Below are 19,143 nucleotides of genomic sequence, written 5' to 3'. Positions count from 1 at the left end.
GCCAAGGGCTTCGGAGGAAGATTTGGGGATCATCCAAGGAAAATTTATTGTCTATTATGTGGTGAGGACAAGGGCCATACCACCAGGATGTGCCATGTTACCATCCAGAAGCAAAAGGAGATAGCAGAAGCTGCAGCGCAACAGAGTCAGCCAAAGCAAGTCATGCATACTGCTTCGTACCATTCACCTTATATTCCAGAATATGTAGGCAACCACCCTGCAGCTTCTGTTGCTTCGGCAAGCCAACCCCAAGCATCTTGGCAACAGCCTCCACCTCCACCACCAACGCAACGAGGCCAGCAGCCAGAAGGGAGTCAGCACACTCACCTTCAACGGGACTTCAGAGAAGAGTCCGAAGCACGCACAGTCAATAACACTGTGCCAGAGTCGAAGCACATTTACTGACAAATATCCTACCCCGACATCAGTTTTTCGCATTCAGTATTATTTTCTTTTTAATAAGGAACAATTATGGGAGGCTTAAGTGCTTTTTGTCGTTTTTAATCTCTTGTAACAGTTTCGCTTTTTACCATAATAAAAATATATCTTCTCCGTAGGCTTAAGTTGTCGAAGCATAAGAATTTCTTGTGGCAAGGAGGACCTTCGAATTATCAAAAATTTTGTTCTAAGGAACGCAGCGTAATTTCTCCGAAGCAGCAAAAAGTCGTTCCTAAGGGAGCGCAGTGTAAGTTTTCTGCTCAAAAGTCGTTCCGAAGGGAATGCAGAGCTTACAGCGAAAAATAAACGCTGATTCTGCTGAAAGTAAAAGGCGAAGAAGCTCCTAAGGGAGGCTTACAGCGAAAAATAAACGCTGATTCCGCTGAAAGTAAAAGGCGAAGAAGCTCCTAAGGGAGGCTTGCAGTGAAAAAACGTCGATCTTCGGCAAATATCATTTTGCATAACATCACATCATTACATCATTCGCATAGCATAACATCATACATCATAGTGCATCAACAACGCAAAGAAGGGGGTCCCAGTAATGACATTCGAAAATTGTTTCGAAGAAATAGTGACAAGGCACAAAAAATAGCTATTGAAGAGTTATACCTTCGTCAAATGGAAAGATCTATTGGTTATTAATTCTACGAAGATTGGTTACTGATCATATGAGAACACTGATATTATTTACGAAGCATGAAAAGAAGGGAAGGTGTTTTTTCGCCGAATGCTCAAAAACGGTATGTATATGAAGTTTCATGCATCGTAAAAAATAGAACCATAAATAGTCAATATATTACATGCAAAGTTACAAAATATTACACATGTTTCTCAACAAACATTACATTCTAAATGTTTTTACAACAGCATCTAATCTTCCCTTAGGACTACTTCTGCAGCTTCGTTTAGTAGCTGATCAACAACTTTATCCATGATGGCTTCAGCCATTTTCCTAATTTCGTCATCCCCCTTCGCGTGGGGGCCCGCAGATGGCTCAGCAGGTTCTGAGGGAAGAGAAGATACGGCTATATTACTATTACAAACCGTGAACAAGTTCGAAATCAAAAAATTATAACAAAGAGTCAAAAACCACTAGTTAATACCTATTTGCCCTTCGGGCTCTGCACTTTTCTCAGCGGCCTCTGCTACTTTTCTAGCATCATGAATGCCTTTTTCGCTTTTTCGAACAATTTCTTGGGTCATTTCCCGGCCACCATTATCCCAGATGTCGGTGAAAAATTTTCCACCGACCAGGCTTGCTTCGGTCGAGGGGTCTTTTATATCTTCGGAGGATAAGGCGGCTTCGGATTGTGCCAAGAATTTCACATGCTCACAGCCTTTCCTCTCCAAAATGGTAGCAATCCCTCTGGCACCTGAAAAGGCGCATATGTCTCCTCGACTATTTAAAATTTCTTCAAAAGCTTCAGCTTTGTGGCTGATCCATCCAATTGGGCCTTCGGGGTCACCCTTTATGAAGTTCTCTTCACTTGAAAAAGCGCCAACGCTGGCGAAGCTGGTTTTTACTTTCTTAACACATTCTATAGACTTTTCATAGCATCTTTTCTTAGATGCACGAAGCTCTTCAACATTTTTCTCCAAATGATTCGCCCATTGTTCACTGATTTCTCGTTTTGTTTCTTCAAGTGTACGCTCCTCTTTAGCCCTGGCTAGTTGTTTTCGAAGATCTTCAATTTCGCGCTTCTGAGCCTCAGCTTGAGCTTTAAAAGTAGCTTCGTCTTCTTTTATTCTATCTATCAGTGAATATAATATTTTATCTTTTTCGAGACCTTCGTTCCTTAGTTCAATTACTTCGGAACGAAGGTTGCTCAGGGCCATAACGCACCCTTCGTCTTCAGCATCTTTTTGAGCCCTGAGGGCATTGCTAAGTATAAGACCCTGCAAAAAAGTTTGGTTTCAATAAGGTTAAACAAATGAAAAATTTTGATTTCAGGAAATAATACAAAAACATCATTTTCGCACCTTTAAGCTATTATACGCCAAGCTGTCGGCTAGCTCGTCTTTTGATAATACCGAGAGCCCGTTTTCTAGTGTTGGGAATCCGAAGCTCTTGCTCATCTCCCGACAGACAGAAATCTCCTTGTTGTCAGGGAGACAATACAAAAAGTCTTCTTCTCCACTGCCGTTGAATATCAACGCCCCCTTTGGATATTTCAGTTTTTGGGCGTAAAATTGGGCCTCTTGCTTTTCTTTTTCAGTCAATTTTTTCCCCGAAGCATGACGTAAAATATAATCGAAGGCTTCGGAAGAAGCTTCGGGGGCGGCAGTACCAGTTTCTTCAGCCGAAATTTGTTCTGTTAATTCTGTTTCTTCGGCTTCCAAGGATTTCACCTTGGTGGGCTCTGAAGGCCCAACTTCAGTCTCAAATTGATGTTGTGAAGCTTCGGCATCAAATGCTTCAATATGCACTTCGGAAGTTTCGACAATTTTCTTCGGAGTTGTGCTTGAAGACTTTATTGTCTCCAAAACATCCAGCACATTAACCATCCTTTTTCTTCTGGGGGTCACTGCTGGACCCTTTTGGCTTGTTGCTGCTTCAATCTTTGCTGAAGGACTTAAAATTTCTGATGACTTTGTTTCTTTAGCCCTCGGTTCTTCTATTTTTTCTGTCGTCGGCACTTCGGCTAGCCCTTCAACATTCGGCAGGGGAGTTGGTTCTTTAGCTTCGGTGGCCGAAGAGGTTTCACCGACATATTTAGGCACTGTGGCCGGTTCAATATATCGTGGCCGGTGAGTAAGAACCTTTAACTTTTTCCTCTCCGGCGCTGGCTCACTGGGAGTGGCTGAAGCAACTTCCTTTGTTGAAGCAGTATTTTTTCTCTTCTGACCCCGTGTTGGACAACGGTAGTCAGGGTAGACAAACCCAATCGCATCAAATACTCGGTTAAGTCTCTTCTTCTTTCGGCCTCCGAAGGCCGCTGATAGTGCAGTATCTTCAGCCTTAGAGTACGACCCAAGCAGTTCATCACTTATGGCCTCAATACTCTTCAGCCAGTCGTCATCTGGTTCGACGAATTTATCTCTGTATTTGAATGTGTATTTTAGTCTAACCAGTCCACCTTCGTCAGGTTCCCTGACAGTTTCCTTCGGCATTTCCCATTTATCTGAAAGCGGCCATACTCTGAAGGCAATATGTTCTTGCATCAAATCCCTTGTCCCAATAAAAGAGCAAACCGCGCCGAAGGCTCTCTGGCATTCTTCGGCTGCTTCATTCATTTCCACCTTCGGCCTTCGGAGGCCGAAGCGTTGCCATATAGGGCGCATAATGATATCTTTAATATCTTCCCGTGTTTTCAAATGATTCTTCACATAAAACCATTCCGTCATCCAGTCGTCGGGCCATCTCTTTCGAAAGGTTGGCACGGGACAGCTTGACCCAGATCGGGCACCAAAGCTGTAGCAGCCAAAGTTGTTGTGATACTTCTCTTTACCCCAGGGTTTTGTCTCATACAATAGCTCATGTATGTTGCAAAAACTTTTTGCATTTGGTTCTAAACCCTGGCTCCTCACAGCCCAGACGAAGATGCCCATCCTTATGATTGCTTCGGGAGTAATTTGATGAAGGTAGATTTCAAATATCTTCAGTACCTCCACGACAAAACTGCTCAAGGGAAATCGCAGTCCAGCCTTTAAGAAGCTTCGGAATATCACGACTTCATTCTCCTCGGGAGTTGGGCAAGTTTTCTCTCCTTCGTCAGCCCTCACGATATACAAGTCCCGAAAATATCTACCCCTCATATTGACAAGATGGCTTTGTTTAATACTTGATTTACCAAAAACCGCATGGCTTGGTCGCCAAGGTCGATCTTCGGAGTCTTCACCACCACTATCCACATCATAATTGTCACTGTCGCCAGTGTCTTCAGATAAACCCTCCAAAATCTCCCTAGTAATCTTCTCCGTATTGGTCTTTGCTATTGATTGAAGAAAGCTGAGATGCATCTCCTCAGAAAGGCTCAGCTTCGATTCAGCAACAGCTTTCTTATCTCCAGACATCTTCGCAAATGCTGAGAAAAGTGCTCTCGAACCCGAAGCTTAAAAATTTAAGAAAGCCAAGAAAGTGTTGTTGCGCACAGGCTAAAAGTCGAGTGAGCAAGAGCAGATGGCAAGAAAGCGTGCCAAATAAACTCGTGGTCAGCTCTTATTTATACACCTAGTACGTTGAAAACTGGAGGGTCCCGCTTGTCAATGACTGTTGCTATTCTAGCAAAGGGAAGGTGTTTTTTCGGACCTTCGGCTTAAAGCCTTCGTCCATGTCGCAATATGAATTTATCATTCCAGCAAATTAATATTGTGAGGGGCTACTGTTGGGGGCCTTCGGCTTCCGAAGGTCCTCAAAAACATGATTTAACAATGTTTTCCAAGTGAAATATGTGAACAGGTATCTTCATAATCGGGTTATGAGTATACAAGAGTACGGTCAGGACGAGGCTTGAGTGAGACGGAAGGCGATCATGACGAAGGATAAGATGATCACGAAGCTATGCGTAGAAAAGCTTCGGCATGACAGCAGAAAAGGGGAACCGACTTAAAGATGAAAAGGTGTCGGCATTTCGAAACCCGGGGGTCCCTGGACCGACGAGTAAATTGTCGCCGCATGCCCCAGCCTAGATGGGTCGGCGCGAGACGGAGCGCGAAGGGGGGAGGCAGCCGGAGGGAGACGGGCGTGAGAGGTGGAATCCCGCGGCCTTCGTGTTTGTCCTGCGCCCAGGTCGGGTGCGCTTGCAGTAGGGGGTTACAAGCGTCCACACGGGAGGGAGCGAGCGGCCTCACGCGAGCGTCGTCCCGTCCTTCCCCACGCGGCCAACCCTCTGTAAGAGGGCCCTGGTCCTTCCTTTTATAGGCACAAGGAGAGGATCCAGGTGTACAATGGGGGGTGTAGCAGCGTGCTAACGTGTCTAACGGAGGAGAGCTAGCGCCCTAAGTACATGCCATCGTGGCAGCCGGAGAGGTTTTGGCACCCGGTTCGTGTGGTGTCGTGGCTGTCGGAGGAGCGCTGGAGCCTGGCGGAAGGACAGCTGTCGGGGCTGTCGAGTCCTTGCTGACGTCCTCTTGCTTCCGTAAGGGGGCTGAGAGCCACCATCGTCATGGGGCGTGCGGGGCACCATCATTACTTGTCTGGCGGAGCGAGCCAGATGGGACGCCAGTCTTGTTCCCCGTAGCCTGAATCAGCTTGGGGTAGGGTAATGATGGCGCCTCCTGTTAACGTGGTCGGTCCGTGCCCTATGTTGGGCGATGTGGAGGCTCCTCTAAGGTCGAGGTCGAGTCTGTCTTCCGAGGCCGAGGTCGAGTCCGAGCCCTCGGGTCGGGCGAGGCGAAGACCGTCGGCTGAGGCCAGGGCTGAGTCCGAGCCCTGGGGTCGGGCGAAGCGGAGTTCGTCGTTCTTCAGGGCTGAGCCCGAGTCCGAGCCCTGGGGTCGGGCGGAGTGGAGTTCATCGTCTTCCGGGGCTGAGCCCGAGTCCGAGCCCTGGGGTCGGGCGGAGCGGAGTTCGCCGTCTTCCGGGGCTGAGCACGAGTCCGAGCCATGGGGTCGGGCGAAGCAGAGTTTCCCATGGCGCCTAGGGCCGGGCTTGGCCGCTGTCAGCCTCACTCTGTCGAGTGGCACAGCAGTCAGAGCGGCACAGGCGGCGCTGTCCTTTTGTCAGACCGGTCAGTGGAGCGGCGAAGTGACTGCGGTCACTTCGGCTCTATGAACTGGAGGGCGTGCGTCAGGATAAAGGTGTCAGGCCACCTTCGCATTAAATGTCCCTGCGATTTGGTCGGTTGGCGTGGCGATTTGGCCAAGGTTGCTTCTTGGTGAAGACTGGGCTTCGGGTGAGTCGAGGGTGTGTCCGTTGCTGGAGGGGGGCCTCGGGCGAGACATAGATCCTCCGGGGTCGGCTGCCCTTGCCCGAGGCTGGGCTCGGGCGAGGCGTGATCGCGTCCCTCGAATGGACCGATCCTTGACTTAGTCGCACCCATCAGGCCTTTGCAGCTTTGTGCTAATGGGTGTTACCAGCTGAGATTTAGGAGCCTTGAGGGTACCCCTAATTATGGTCCCCAACAGTAGCCCCCGAGCCTCGAAGGGAGTGTTAATACTCGCTTGGAGGCTTTTGTCGCACTTTTTTGCAAGGGGACCAGCCTTTCTCGGTTGCGTTTTGTTCCGGTGGGTGCGCGCGAGCGCACCCGCCGGGTGTAGCCCCCGAGGCCTCGGAGGAGTGGTTTGACTCCTCCGAGGTCTTAATGCCTCGCGCAATGCTTCGGCTGGTCTGGTCGTTCCCTCATGCGAGCTGGCCGTAGCCTGGGTGCACGGTCGGGTCCCAAGTTCTCGGGCTGGTATGTTGACGCTGTCAACGGTTTGGCCAGAGCCGGGTTTGCGAGAGCAGCCCCCGAGCCTCTGCACAGGGCGAGAGGACGGGCAAGGACAGACTCAACTTTTTTACATACGCCCCAGCGTCGCCTTTCCACAAGGAGGAGGGGGGAAAGCGCCATGTTGCCCTCGGAGGGCGCCGAACATGGTGTCTCCGGTGAGCTGCTGGCGGGTAATCCGAGTGGACGACCGTGCCCCATTTGTTAGGGGTCGGCTAGAGGCCCAGAGGCGCGCTCCAAAAGTACCTGTGGGTGATCTACCGGACCCGGTCCCCTTTCGACGAGGTCCGAGGGCTCGATGCCTCCCTCTGATGGGATTCCGTTACAAGATCGTTCCCGCCGGTCTCGGAAATGTCCTAGGGTACCTCGAGAGCATAGCCCGAGCCTCGGTTATGTATCGAACGTACCCAGGGTCATCCCTCGCTCTGTGTCTGAGGCGGCTATGAACCCTTCGAGGGCCAGCCTACGAACCCCTGATCAGTAGTGGGCGCGGAGCCCGAGTGGCCTGAGGCGGCCGTTGAACCCTTCCGAGGGGCCGGCCTTCGAACCTCTGACCAGTAGTGGGCGTGGAACCCAAGCGCTCTGAGGCGGCTGTTGAACCCCTCCGAGGGGCCAGCCTTTGAACCTCTGATCAGTAGGGAGGCTCGGGGCCTGTTTCCTTCACGGAGAAGGATCCTTTTCGGGGTATCCCCCTTTCCCGGTCCCTGTTGTAAGAGAGAGAAAGAGGAAAAGGAAAAGGATACGAAATCGAATGACGTGGCGTACCTTTTTTGACGCGGTCATTATGGCGAAGGCGAAGCGTCGCTCGCTTCTCCTGCCTGAGGCGCCGCCTGTCCCGCCGCGGAGTTAATGCGACGGGGCGAGTGGTTCGCGAGGCGGCCGTTGCGCGTGCGCGAGCCGTTCGAGGAACGGTCGTTTTGCTTTGGGTCTTTGAATCCCGCGGCGGGTTCGGGCGACGCGTTGAATGGGTCTCGCCTTGGTCTTTACATACTCGGGGGAGGGTCTGGTGATGGTTCTTTGCTCCGCTCCTTGCTTCCTTCTTAGGTTTTTGCAACCTGAGAGTTTTAGCCAGAGAAAAGGAAACCGCCCACCCAGTCCTTTCCGCCGCCACCCCTTCTGCTCGGTGATGGCTGACCGGGTGACCATCGTCTCACCGCGCGACCCATGGCCTTTCTCCATAGTCACGGCGGATGACCTGGAGGACCTCGTTGCTGAGGGTTTACTTCGCCCTCTCTCTGATGAGAGGCAGCCGGAGTGGATTCCCCCCCCCGAGCGGAGCCGCCCCGTCCCCGCCGCCGGGGTACGTCGTGAGCTTTGTCTCCTTCCACGAGCGGAGATTCGGTGTGCCGGCAAGCCGCTTCATGCGGGCGATCCTGCATAACTATGGGGTGGAGTTGCACAACCTCAGCCCCAACTCCATCTCGCAAGCCGCCATCTTCGTAGCGGTGTGCGAAGGATACTTAGGGATCGACGCCCACTGGGACTTGTGGACTCATTTCTTCTCCGCGGAGCTTTTTGCTTCACCGACGGGGGAGAGAAGGGTCCGCGCGGCAGTGCGGGCTGGCGGCTGCATCCTCCAGCTGAGGCAGTCGCGGGCGTCGCAGTATATTCCCGCCGTCCTTGCGTCCTCGAATAAAGGGTGGTAGCGCCGGTGGTTCTACCTCCGGAATGACGACGAGATGCTCCCGCCGTTTTCTCAGCGTGTGGTCACCGTCGCCGCCGATGCATGGCGCTACGGGACCCCGCACGACAGACAGAAGAATCTCGAGCCCCTTCTCAAGGCCCTGGAGGCGTTGCGGAAAGGAGGGCTCACCGCCGCGGGAGTGATTGCCGCCATTTATCGCCGGAGGGTGCTTCCCTTGGCGGAGCGGCGGTTGCCGCTTTGGGAGATGACGCTAGAGGCTGACTTGGAGGGCTCGCGGATGTCCTCGGATCCCCTTCCCATCGACGTCCTCCACGGGCGGGTGGCCGTCGTGTTGGGAAAACCGGACGCCAGCGCCTTCTCCCAGCCCTTGATGCGCCCCGACCACGGGTGTGTGACCCTGGTGAGTGTCCGCTCCTTCTTTCTCCTTGCGTTGGATTGCCCTTGGTCCTTACGGTCGAGACTTTTCTTCTGTCTCCAGGAGGTAGGGTGTCACAAGCCTTCCCGGCCATGGGTCCCGGAGGACGCGGTGGACCGAGCAGCGCGGCGGGTTGCCGCGGAGGAGAAGAAGAAGAAGAAGGACGCGAAGAAGGCTCGGGCCCGCGAGCGGACGCGGGCCCGAGACGCCTTGGAAAAGCTCTGTCGTCGGCAGGAGAGGGATGGACTCCCGAGGGAGCCGTCGCCGGAAACGCCTGACGACGACGACGATGATGAAGACGATGACGAGGATGACGACATGGCTGCCCGCCTTGGCCTCAGCCCGGGTTTGAGGCTAGGCCGGGAGTCGTCAAGCCAGCCCCCGAGCGGGCTGGCGCCGTCAGTTCCCGGGGTCGGGATGCCGAAGTCCCGGCCCGAAGAGCGGGGGCAGACCGAGGGGGTGCTTGACCCCTCGGCTGGGGAAGTTGAGGTGACCCCGGGGAGTCAGGCTGAGGCGCCTGTTCCCCGAGAGCCGTCGCCCATGCCGGCAGCGCAGGAGAGCGACCCTCAGGTCGCCGTGGCAGCGCCTGGGCAGTCCGTCTCCCGGGCGCCCGAGGCGCCCAAGGCGAGGATGGTACCAAAGCTGGCGGCGAGGCGGACCTCGGCGAACCTTCGGGGGTCGAGATCCGAGAGACCTCTCCTCAGGGACGGTTCATCATGGCCCAGAGCGGGTAAGTATCTTAGAATGTCTTCGTCCTGGCTCCTCATTTGTATGTCACGACCGCGACTTTCCTTTCCTCCTCAGCAAGCGAAGCCATGGCTTGACCGATCTGGCTCCCCGGAAAGTCCTCAAGACGGCGTTGGCTTCCGCAGTCGGTGCCGCGCCGGGCCTCGCCGTTCAGCTGACCTTCTCGCAAGGCGCTCCACAACGGGGGGGCTCGGGCGGCACCAGTCGCCGTGGAGCGGGTTCCCGAGGCCGGCTCTTCTGTCGAGGTGGCCGTCGCGCTGGGGGAGGTGGCTAGCGCGGACGTGGCCTCGGGCCCACCGGACATGCCGCCGGCGCTGGCGCCAGCTGCTGCTGAGGCCGCTGCCGTCCCGGTCGGGGAGCGACCTGTCGCCGTCGACGCTGAGATGGCCGAGGCATCAGCGCTCGGTGCCTCGGAGGAGGGGGCGTGGAAACGCGGTCCGTCCCGCCGAGCGGCAGCCTTGTCCCTGCGCGGCGGAGCCCCGAGAGGCGGCGCCAGTTGCTCCAGTTCCGGACTCGTGAGGCTTCGGATCCCTTCTTCGTTCTTGACGATGAGCGGGAGGAGCAGTCTTGGGACGAGCTCCACGAGTGTGCTGAAGCAACGGTGGGGTCGCTCCGGTCATCTTTGGAGGTCTTTTGCAGGGACGTCCCCAAGATCCTCCAGGTAATGATTTCAGGCATACCTTTTTTGTGACCAAGGCGTCCTTTGTGACGCCCCGTTTCCTTCCCTCAGGATCTGACGGATCTGAGCGCCGCCAAGTCGTCGTTCATCCGCCACGAGGTCGATATCTGGGGCTCGCTGCGATCCCTGAGGACCTCGCTCGTCGGGGCTACTGCGCGCCTCTCCCAGCAGGGCACCGAGGTGGTGGACCTTCGGTTGCTCTGCGCCGATCTGAGAGCAGAGGCAGCAGCGGCACGCGCAGAGGTGCAGCGACGGCAGTCGGAGTTCGACCAGGTCGTCGATGAGCGAGATCAATCTCGGGGCCGGGCTGCCGAGGCCGAAAGCCGGGCCGGAGCCCTTGCAGCAGACCTAGCCGTAGCCCAGGCCGCAGCCTCGGAGCAGCGTGCCCGAGCCGGAGGTATGTCCTGGCCGTCTTCGGTTTTCGTTTCAGCTTGTTTCCTCCACTTGTGTTTGAGGCCTTGCGCTCTGGCTGTTCGCAGAGCTCGAGTCTGCCCTTGATGAGTCCACCAGGGCGCTTGCTCAGGCGGCCGAGCAGAGGGAGGCCGACCACGCGGCCATGTCCGAGGCCATCTCGGACTTCTGCCGGGTCTTTGGCTTCGGCGACGTCCCCTCAGGAAGCTCTCCTCAAAGTCGCCTACAGGCCTTGGGTGACCACGTGCGCGGTAGACTCCGCGAGGCGCTACACCACGGCGTCAGGCGGGCCTTCGCCGTGCTCGCTTCCCACTACGTCGTGGATCTGGAGCAGGTCAGCGAGGGGTATTGCCTCCCTGACGAAGATGAAGCCGCCCTGGCTGAAGTCCAGAGGCTCGACGCGGCCGCCGCGGGCCTGGGCGCGGTGCTGGCGACCACCTTCGAGGCAGAGATCCTCCCGCCTGCCCCGTCGTCCGAAGCCGGGGTGGACTCTGCCGAAGGCGGGGACGAAGCCGAAGGCGCGGCTCCTTCCCCGGGCGACGCCTAACTCTGCCGGAGCAATTTCCTTTGAATGCACGTGTGTCTTTTGCGGCCGCTGAGGCCCAAACACTTTATTGCCGTAGCGTAAAGTCATGCCCCTTTTCCTTTTATTTTGCGTGTCCGGCCCCGTTCGTCAGTAGCAGGGTGGCTTGCCCAAGTAGGAGTCATTTTTTGTGGTAGGTGACGAGTGAGGTATCTGTAACCCAGAGGCATAGGAGTCCCTCGGCTCAGTCAGCCTTGCCACTTACATGCACCTGCGTTCGCTTCTTGGGGTTCTGCTACCAACATAGCCGAGGGAACGCGGAAGCCTTTTTGATTGAAAATTTTGACGCAGAGGGGGTTCCCCCTTTTAGCCCCCAAGGGAGGGTCGGGCTTTGCCGAGGCAAGGCTGACCCTTCCTTGATGACTAAACTTCGCGTGGGAACGAGGCATACGAACAACTTGAAAGCATCTTAAGGGTAGAAGCGACGTAGCTGTTGGATGTTCCAAGCGTTGTTGTAGACCTCGCCTTGACTGTTGGCCAGCTTGTACGTTCCGGGCTTCAGAACTTTGGCGATGACGAACGGCCCTTCCCAGGGAGGCGTGAGCTTGTGCCACCCTCGGGCGTCTTGTCGTAGCCGAAGTACCAGGTCGCCCTCCTGGAGGTCTCGGGATCGAACCCCTCGGGTGTGGTAGCGTCGCAGGGACTGCTGGTACCGCGCCGAGTGTAGTAAGGCCATGTCCCGAGCCTCCTCCAGCTGGTCTAGTGAGTCTTCTGGATTAACTTGATTGCTTTGGTCGGCGTAGGCCCTCGTCCTCGGGGAACCGTATTCTAAGTCTGTGGGCAAGATGGCCTCGGCCCCATAGACTAGAAAGAACAGCGTGAAGCCCATGGCTCGGCTCGGCGTTGTCCTCAGACTCCAGACCACCGAGGGGTGTTCCTTCATCCATCGCTTGCCGAACTTGTTGAGGTCGTTGTAGATCCGAGGCTTGAGTCATTGTAGAATCATGTCGTTGGCATGCTCTACTTGCCCATTCGTCATGGGGTGAGCCACGGCGGCCCAGTCCACCCGGATGTGGTGATCCTCGCAGAAGTCCAGGAACTTTCTGCCGGTGAACTGGGTGCCGTTATCGGTGATGATGGAGTTCGGGACCCCAAAGCGATGGATGATGTTGGTGAAGAACGCCACCGCCTGTTCGGACCTGATGCTGTTTAGGGGTCGGACCTCGATCCACTTGGAGAATTTGTTGATGGCGACCAACAGGTGCATGTAGCCCCCGGGTGCCTTCTGCAAGGGGCCGACGAGGTCCAGACCCCACACAGCAAAAGGCCAGGTGATGGGTATCGTCTGCAGGGCCTGAGCGGGCAGGTGGGTCTGCCTTGCGTAGAACTGACACCCTTCGCAGGTGCGGACAATTCTAGTGGCGTCGGCCACCGCCGTCGGCTAGTAGAAACCTTGTCGGAAGGCGTTTCCAACAAGGGCTCGGGGTGCTGCGTGATGGCCGCAAGCCCCCGAGTGTATCTCTTGTAGGAGCTCCTGGCCTTCGACGATGGAAATGCATCGTTGGAGGATGCCTGAGGGGCTGCGGTGGTAGAGTTCCTTCCCGTCCCCCAGCAAGACAAACGACCTGGCGCGCCGCGCCAACCGCCGAGCTTCGGCTCGGTCGAGGGGTAGCTCTCCTCGGTGGAGATATTGCAGGTACGGGGTCTGCCAGTTTCGATTAGGCGTGACCCCGCCTCACTCCTCCTTGATGCGTAGTGCCTCACCCTCGGGGGCCGAGGGTACCTCGGGCTGAGCTGAGGGTGCCTCGGGTTGAGCCGAGGGTGCCTCGGGCCGAGCCGAGGGTACCTCTGACTAAGTCGAGGGTGCCTCAGGCTCGGCCGAGGCCTTCTCGGGCTCGGACGCGTCGTCGGTCTTGACGGAGGGTTGATGCAGGTCTCGGGAGAAGACGTCCGGGGGAACCATTGTCCGCCCCGAGGCTATTTTAGCCAGCTCGTCCGCAGTCTCATTGTAGTGCCGAGCGATGTGGTTGAGCTCGAGCCCGTAGAACTTGTCTTCCAGGCGCCGAACCTCATCGCAGTAGGCTTCCATCTTCGGGTCGCGGCAGTGGGAGTTCTTCATGACTTGGTCGATGACGAGTTGCGAGTCTTCGCGAGCGTCGAGGCATCGGACCCCTAGCTCGATGGCGATGCGCAAACCATTGACCAGAGCCTCATACTCAGCCACATTGTTGGACGCCGGGAAATGGAGGCGTAGTACGTAGCGTAGGTGCTTCCCGAGGGGCAAGATGAAGAGCAGGCCTACACCTGCTCCTGTCTTCATCAGCGACCCGTCGAAGAACATGGTCCAGAGTTCCGGTTGGATCGGAGCTGTTGGGAGCTGGGTGTCGACCCATTCAGCCACGAAGTCCACCAACACCTGGGACTTGATGGCCTTCAGAGGGGCGAACGAGATCGTTTCGCCCATGATTTCCACCGCCCACTTTGCAATTCTACCCGAGGCCTCTCGGCACTGGATGATCTCCCCCAGGGGGAAGGATGACACCACAGTTACCGGATGAGACTCGAAGTAGTGTCGCAACTTCCGCCGCGTCAGGATCACCGCGTATAGCAGCTTCTGAATTTGGGGGTAGCGGATCTTGGTCTCGGACAGTACCTCGCTGATGAAGTAGATTGGCCTCTGGACGGGCAATGCATGCCCCTCTTCTCGTCTCTCAACCATAATCGCGGCGCTAACCACCTGAGTGGTCGCGACGATGTAGATCAAGAGGGCTTCTCCGGCAGCAGGGGGCACCAAGATGGGCGCGTTTGTAAGGAGCGCCTTCAGGTCCTCGAGGGCTTCCTCGGCCTCAGGGGTCCAGGTGAAGCACTCGGCCTTCCTTAAGAGGCGGTACAGAGGCAGGCCTCTTTCGCCGAGGTGCGAGATGAAGCGGCTCAGAGTCGCAAGGCATCCCATGACTCTCTGTACGCCTTTCAAGTCCTTGATGGGCTCCATGCTAGTGATGGTTGTGATCTTCTCCGGGTTGGCCTCGATGCCACGCTCGGAGACAATAAACCCCAAGAGCATGCCTCGGGGAACCCCGAAGACACACTTTTCGGGATGGAGCTTCACGCCTTTCGCCTTGAGACATCGGAATGTCACTTCAAGGTCGGAAAGGAGGTCGGAGGCTTTCCTCGTCTTGACTACGATGTCATCGACGTAGGCCTCGACCGTCCGGCCAATGTGTTCGCCGAACACGTGGTTCATGCACTGTTGGTACGTTGCACCCGCATTCCTCAAGCCGAACGGCATGGTAACATAGCAGTACATGCCGAAGGGTGTGATGAAAGAAGTCGCGAGCTGGTCGGACTCTTTCATCCTGATTTGGTGATACCCCGAGTAGGCATCGAGGAAAGACAGGGTTTCGCACCCAGCAGTGGAATCCACGATTTGGTCGATGCGAGGCAGAGGGTAGGGAACCTTCGGACATGCTTTGTTTAGACCAGTGTAGTCTACACACATCCGCCATTTCCCTCCTTTCTTTTTCACAAGCACGGGGTTGGCAAGCCATTCGGGATGGAATACCTCTTTGATGAACCCTGCCGCCATTAGCTTGTGAATCTCCTCGCCTATGGCTCTGCGCTTTTCCTCGTCGAATTGGCGTAGAGGCTGCTTCACGGGTCGGGCCCCAGCTCGGATATCCAGCGAGTGCTCGGCGACATCCCTCGGTATGTCAGGCATGTCCGAGGGACTCCACGCGAAAATGTCGGTGTTTGCGCGGAGAAAGTCGACGAGCACTGCTTCCTATTTGGGATCGAGCTCAAAGCCGATCCGGATCTGCTTGGAGGCGTCTCTGCCGGGGTCGAGGGGGACGGATTTAACCGTCTTTGCTGGCTCGAAGTTGCCGGCGTGGCGCTTCACGTCTGGCACCTCCCTAGAGAGGCTCTCTAGGTCGGCGATGAGGGCCTCAGATTCAGCGAGGGCCTCGGCGTACTCCACGCACTCCACGTCGCATTCGAACGTGTGTCGGTACATAGGGCCGACAGTGATGACCCCGTTGGGGCCCGGCATCTTGAGCTTGAGGTAGGTGTAGTTGGGGACGGCCATGAACCTCGCGTAGCATGGCCTCCCCAGTACTGCGTGGTAGGTTCCTCGGAACCCGACCACCTCGAACGTGAGGGTCTCCCTTCGGAAGTTGGAGGGTGTCCCAAAGCAGACGGGAAGGTCGAGTTGCCCGAGGGGCTGGACGCGCTTCCCGGGGATGATCACGTGGAAAGGTGCAGCACCTGCCCGGACCGAGGACAGATCAACACGCAGGAGCCCGAGGGTCTCGGCGTAGATGATGTTGAGGCTGCTGCCTCCGTTCATGAGGACCTTGGTGAGCCTGACATCACCAATGACGGGGTCGACAACGAGCGGGTATTTCCCCGGGCTCGACACGTGGTCGAGGTGGTCGGCTCGGTCGAAGGTGATGGGCTTGTCGGACCAGTCTAGGTAGAATGGCGCCGCCACCTTTACCGAACAGACCTCCCGACGCTCTTGCTTGCGGTGCCGAGCCGAGGCGTTCGCCGCTTGCCCACCGTAGATCATGAAGCAGTCGCGGACCTCGGGGAACTCTCCTGCCTGGTGATCTTCCTTCTTATCGTCGTCGCGAGCCCTACCACCCTCCGCGGGTGGCCCGGCCTTGTGAAAGTGGCGCCGAAGCATGGCGCACTCCTCAAGGGTGTGCTTGACGGGCCCTGATGATAGGGGCACGGCTCCTTGAGCATCTTGTCGAAGAGGTTGGCACCTCCGGGGGGTTTCCGAGGGTTCTTGTACTCGGCGGCGGTGACAAGGTCCGCGTCGGCGGCGTCGCGTTTCGCTTGCGACTTCTTCTTGCCTTTCTTCTTGGCGCCACGCTGAGTTGACGCCTCGGGGGCATCTTCCGGTGGGCGGCCCTGGGGCTGCTTGTCCTTCCGAAAGATAGCCTCAACCGCCTCCTGGCCAGAGGCGAACTTGGTGGCGATGTCCATCAGCTCGCTCGCGCTGGTGGGGGTCTTGCGACCCAGCTTGCTCACCAGGTCACGGCAGGTGGTGCCGGCGAGGAACGCGCCGATGACATCTGAATCGGTAATGTTGGGCAGCTCGGTGCGCTGCTTCGAGAATCGTCGGATGTAGTCCCGGAGAGACTCTCCCGGCTGCTGTCGGCAGCTTCGGAGGTCCCAGGAGTTTCCAGGGCGCACGTACGTGCCCTGGAAATTGTCGGCGAAGGCTTGGACCAGGTCGTCCCAGTTGGAGATCTACCTCGGAGGCAGGTGCTCCAACCAGGCGCGAGCGGTGTCGGAGAGGAACAGGGGGAGGTTGCGGATGATGAGGTTGTCATCGTCTGTTCCACCCAGCTGGCAGGCCAGCCGGTAGTCCGCGAGCCACAGTTCCGGTCTCGTCTCCCCCGAATACTTTGTGATAGTAGTCGGGGTTCGGAACCGGGTCGGGAACGGCGCCCGTCGTATGGCGCGGCTGAAAGCCTGCGGACCGGGTGTTCGGGCGAGGGACTCCGATCCTCCCCGCTGTCGTAGCGCCCCCCACGCCTGGGGTGGTAGCCTCGGCGCACCCTCTCGTCGAGGTGGGCCCGACGGTTGCGGTGATGGTGCTCGTTGCCGAGGCGACCCGGGGCCGCAGGCGCCGTGTTGCGCGTGCGCCCGGTGTGGATCGAGGTTTCCCGCATGAATCGGGAAGTCGCGGCGCGATGTTCCAAGGGGTACCCCTGCCTTCGGGAGGCGGAGCTTTCGGCCCGTCGGACCGCGGCGTCCTCCAGGAGATTCTTGAGCTCTCCCTGAATTCGCCGCCCCTCGGTGGTTGATGGCTCCGGCATCGCGCGGAGAAGCATTGCCGCTGCACCCAGGTTCTGGCCGACTCCGCTGGAGGTGGGTGGCGGCCTTACCCTGACATCGTCGGCGATGCGGTGCTGGATACCCTGGGGTAGATGACGCACTTCTCTGGCCGGAGGTTGGCCCGCCCATTCCTGCCCGATGTCCCGTCAGATCGGCTCAAGTGTTCCTGCTCCCTCGTCGAGCCTAGCCTGCACCCCACGGATTTGCTCGAGCTGTGGGTCATGACCCCCCGCCGGAACGGGGACCACAGCTAGCTCCCGTAGGATGTCAACGCGAGGCACAGGCCTAGGGAGATCACCATTCTCCGGCATACCAAGATGGTTGCCTTCGGAGGGACCCCCTAGATCGACGTGGAAACATTCACGACTTGGGCCGCAGTCCTCGTCGCCGAGGCTGCGGCTACCGTCAGAACAGTCGGAAAGGCAGTAGTCGCATGCGGTCATGAAGTCCCACATGGCACTGACGTTACCAAGTCCGGAGAAATCCCAACAGAAGTCGGGCTCGTCATCTTCCTCGGACCCCGAGGGCCCGTAGGTCGAGACGTCCGTCAGCCGGTCCCAGGGTGACCGCATACGATACCCCAGAGGGTTTGGACTCGCCTCTACGAGAGCGTCCACCAAAGCGAAGTCGCTTGGCGGGTCGAGGCTGAATCCAAAAGGCGTGAGATGGGAATCGGTTGGTACCTCTTGGTCGACGGGCGGTGACGAAGTCACGTCAGGGACTGACTGCACCGTCGTCCCAGGCACGAGGGTGACGCCCAGCAAGTCCTTCGCGAGCGTGTTGGCGTCGTCCGTTTGCTTGGGATTGGCGTGTTGTGGGGAGATGGCGCTCGTCTTCGTCTCAGACGCGAGGTCGATGCCCGACGTGCCCCCCGTTGGGGCGCCGGCGCCGGCGCCGTCGACTCACTCGACAGCCGACAAGGTGCCGCCTCCTGCTTGGCCTTGGTTGCCCCGCCTCCTCCTCCGTCGGCGGGGGAGGAGACGGGGCGAGCTCGAATGTTGTTCTTCCACCACGCGGGGAAGACGTTGTCGATTCCGCCGCCGGCGGGCGGGCTGTCGGCCGCCATTGTCGCTGTCACACGGCGGGGGAAGGAGTATCATGTCGTAGCTGCCGTCGAGGGACATGAACTCAAGACTCCCGAAACGGAGCACTGTCCCGGGCTGGAAAGGTTGCTGGAGACTGCCCATCTGGAGCTTGACGGGAAGTTGTTCGTCAACACACAGCAGGCCCCTACCTGGCGCGCCAACTGTCGGCGTTTTGAAACCCGGGGGTCCCTGGACCGACGAGTAAATTGTCACCGCGTGCCCCAGCCCAGATGGGTCGGCGCGAGACGGAGCACGAAGGGGGGAGGCAGCCGGAGGGAGACGGGCGTGAGAGGTGGAATCCTGCGGCCTTCGTGTTTGTCCCGCGCCCAGGTCGGGTGCGCTTGCAGTAGGGGGTTACAAGCGTCCACGCGGGAGGGAGCGAGCGGCCTCACGCGAGCGCCGTCCCGTCCTTCCCCGCGCAGCCAACCCTCTGTAAGAGGGCCCTGGTCCTTCCTTTTATAGGCGCAAGGAGAGGATCCAGGTGTACAATGGGGGTGTAGCAGCGTGCTAACGTGTCTAGCAGAGGAGAGCTAGCGCCCTAAGTACATGCCATCGTGGCAGCCGGAGAGGTTTTGGCACCCGGTTCGTGTGGTGTCGTGGCCGTCGGAGGAGCGCTGGAGCCTGGCGGAAGGACAGCTATCGGGGCTGTCGAGTCCTTGTTGACGTCCTCTTGCTTCCGTAAGGGGGCTGAGAGCCGCCGTCGTCATGGGGCGTGCGGGGCACCATCATAACTTGTCTGGCGGAGCGAGCCAGACGGGACGCCGGTCTTGTTCCCCGTAGCCTGAGTCAGCTTGGGGTAGGGTAATGATGGCGCCTCCTGTTGACGTGGTCGGTCTGTGCCCTGGGTTGGGCGATGTGGAGGCTCCTCTGAGGTCGAGGTCGAGTCTGTCTTCCGAGGTCGAGGTCGAGTCCGAGCCCCCGGGTCGAGCGAGGCGGAGACCGTCGGCTGAGGCCAGGGCTGAGTCCGAGCCCTGGGGTCGGGCG

The sequence above is a fragment of the Zea mays genome, chromosome 7 (genome assembly GCF_902167145.1).
Source record: "Zea mays cultivar B73 chromosome 7, Zm-B73-REFERENCE-NAM-5.0, whole genome shotgun sequence".
NCBI lineage: Eukaryota > Viridiplantae > Streptophyta > Magnoliopsida > Poales > Poaceae > Zea > Zea mays.
This window is presented reverse-complemented; position numbering follows the sequence as displayed.